General features: G+C 43.4%; 1 non-coding gene across 1 annotated transcript; it reads left to right on the top strand.

Moving 5' to 3' along the window:
• Positions 1 to 2,277: 2,277 nt before the first annotated feature.
• Positions 2,278 to 2,384, top strand: LOC141680168 (small nucleolar RNA R71). Its single transcript, XR_012558277.1, has one exon. It is a non-coding gene; the product is annotated as a small nucleolar RNA R71 (small nucleolar RNA).
• The last annotated feature ends 437 nt before the right edge of the window (positions 2,385 to 2,821 follow it).

The following is a 2,821-nucleotide window of genomic DNA, read 5'->3' as shown; positions in this document are numbered from 1 at the left end:
ATTCCATGCATACTCTCCATCCTGTAACTGTTTGAGTGGGGATGAGCTGATTCTTCTCATTTGCTACCACAGTGATACCTCCTTTCTTAGGCACACATTGTACGGGGCTCACCCAAGAACTGTCAGAAATAGGATAAATGATGCCTGCATCTAGCCATTTCAGAATTTCTTTCTTCACCACCTCCTTCATGATAGGATTAAGTCTGCGCTGCTGCTCAACAGTCGGCTTACTACCTTCCTCTAGCAGAATTTTATGCATACAATATGAAGGGATGATCCCCTTAATGTCTTCTATGGTCCATCCAATAGCTGATTTGAATTCTCTCAAAATTCTTAAGAGCTTGTCTTCCTCACTGCCTGAAAGGTCAGATACAATAATAACAGGTAAAGTAGATGCATCACCTAAAAAAGCATACCTCAAGTGTTCAGGTAATGGCTTGAGCTCCAAGGTAGGTGCTTCCTCAATTGATGGTTTGAGCTTTCCTTCAGCATTCTTGAGGTCAGAAGCACCAAGAGATTCAAACGGCATGTCCAGCTTTCGCTTCCAGGGAGAAGCATTCAGATATTATAATTGCTCGTTGCCATCTTCATCATCACTGTCAAAATCCCCCACTAAGGCATTTTCCAATGCATCAGACATTAGCATGCGATCGAGTTCTGAAGTAACCGCAGAATCAATCACATCCACTTTTAAGCACTCCTCATCTTCTGTAGGAAATTTCATTGCCTTGAACACGTTGAAGGTCACATCCTGATCTTGTACCCGCATAGTAAGTTCACCTTTCTGCACATCTATCAAGGTACGGCCAGTAGCCAAGAAAGGTCTTCCCAAGATTATGGGAATCTTCTTATCTTCCTCAAAATCCAAAATAACAAAATCTGCAGGAAAGAAGAGCTTATCCACCTTGACTAGCACATCCTCCACTATGCCCCTTGGGTAAGTAATAGAACGATCAGCCAATTGTAGAGACATGTATGTGGGTTTTGGATCAGGCAAATCCAACTTTTTAAAGATCGACAACGGCATCAGATTGATGCTTGCTCCCAAATCACAAAGGCACTTGTCAAAAGTCAACTTGCCAATGGTGCAAGGAATGGTGAAGCTACCTGGATCTTTAAGCTTTGGAGGTAACTTTTGCTGCAGAACAGCGCTGCATTCTTCCGTGAGAGCAACGGTCTCAAGGTCATCCGGTTTCACCTTCCTTGAAAGAATATTCTTCATAAACTTCGCATAACTAGGCATTTGCTCCAGAACCTCAGTGAAAGGTATATTGATGTGAAGTTTCTTGAACACCTCCAGAAACTTACCGAACTGTCTATCCATCTTTTGTTGCTGCAATCTCTTAGGAAAAGGCGGTGGAGGATAGAGCTATTTCTCCCCTGTATTACCCTCAGGAAGAGTGTGTTCAACAGTAGTCTTCCTTGGTTCCGCCGCTTTCTCCTTTTGCTTAGCTTCTTCATCTCTAATTTCAGCTTCTCCTTCTTTTGGCTTTTCAGCATCATCAACTTTCCCAGGCCTTAAGGTAATAGCCTTGACTTGCTCTTTAGTTTCCTTCCTGGTACTTCCGTGTCACTAGGGAGTGTTCCAGGTTGACGATTGAGCACTGCATTGGCTATTTGACCGATTTGATTTTCCAAGGTCTTGATAGAAACCGAATGACTCTTGCATAACAGCTTAAGTTCCTCAAAATCAGCACTAGTAGGTGCAGCTGCACTTCCCTGTTGAGGGTATGATTGCCTTTGAGCATACTGTTGTGGTTGCTGGAATCCAGGTGGATTAAACTGTTTACTCACACCTTGCTGATATGGTGGCTGAATAACATTCTGATTATTACCCAGCTGAAATTTGGATGATTTCTGTTATTAGGATGATAAGTAGCTGGCACAGGCTGCTGTTGTCGCTGATAATTATTCACATACTGAACAGATTCGTTGACAAGAGAACACTGATCCGTAGCATGAGAACCTGCACAAAGCTCACAAACCATAGCTATTTGATTAACTCCATATGTAGCTAGAGAATCAACCTTCATCGACAGCGCTTGGAGCTGCGCTGTAATAGCGGTGGCTGCATCGACTTCCAGAATACCTGCTACCTTCCCAGGCATCATCCTCTGAGTTGGAATTTGATGCTCATTTGCAGCCATAGTCTCGATAAGATTATAAGCCTCAGTATAGCTTTTAGCCCATAAGGCGCCTCCAGCTGCTGCATCGAGCATGGGCCTAGATTGGGCCTCCAAACCATTATAGAAACCAGTGATCACCATCCAATCGGGCATTCCATGATGTGGACACTTCCTCAACATTTCCTTGTAGAGTTCCCAAGCTTCGCACATAGATTCTGAAGGTTGCTGCGCAAACTGAGTAAGAGCACTCCTCATAGTAGCAGTCTTTGCCATTGGATAAAACTTCACCAGAAACTTTTGCGCAAGATCTTGCCAAGTAGTGATGGACCCAGCTGGTTCAGAATGTAACCAGTCCTTAGCATTGTCCCTCAGTGAGAATGGGAAAAGCCTCAGCTTGATAGCCTCATCAGTCACACCATTATACTTAAAAGTGCTGCAGATCTCGACAAAATTCCTTATGTACATGTTGGGGTCTTCAGTTGCATCTCCTCCAAAAGAAACAGAATTCTGCACCATCTAAATAGTGCCCGGCTTGATTTCAAAGGTGTTAGCTTGAATAGCCGGATGAAGAATGCTTGACTGAATGTCATCAATTTTTGGCCGAGAAAAGTCCATAAGAGCTGGATCATCCTGAACAATACGATCACCCATGATTACTGGTTCTTTCTGCTCAGTTCCTGAATCTGAATCTTCAA

The sequence above is a fragment of the Apium graveolens genome, chromosome 1, assembly GCF_009905375.1.
Source record: "Apium graveolens cultivar Ventura chromosome 1, ASM990537v1, whole genome shotgun sequence".
Classification (NCBI taxonomy): Eukaryota; Viridiplantae; Streptophyta; class Magnoliopsida; order Apiales; family Apiaceae; genus Apium; species Apium graveolens.
This window is presented reverse-complemented; position numbering and strand designations above follow the sequence as displayed.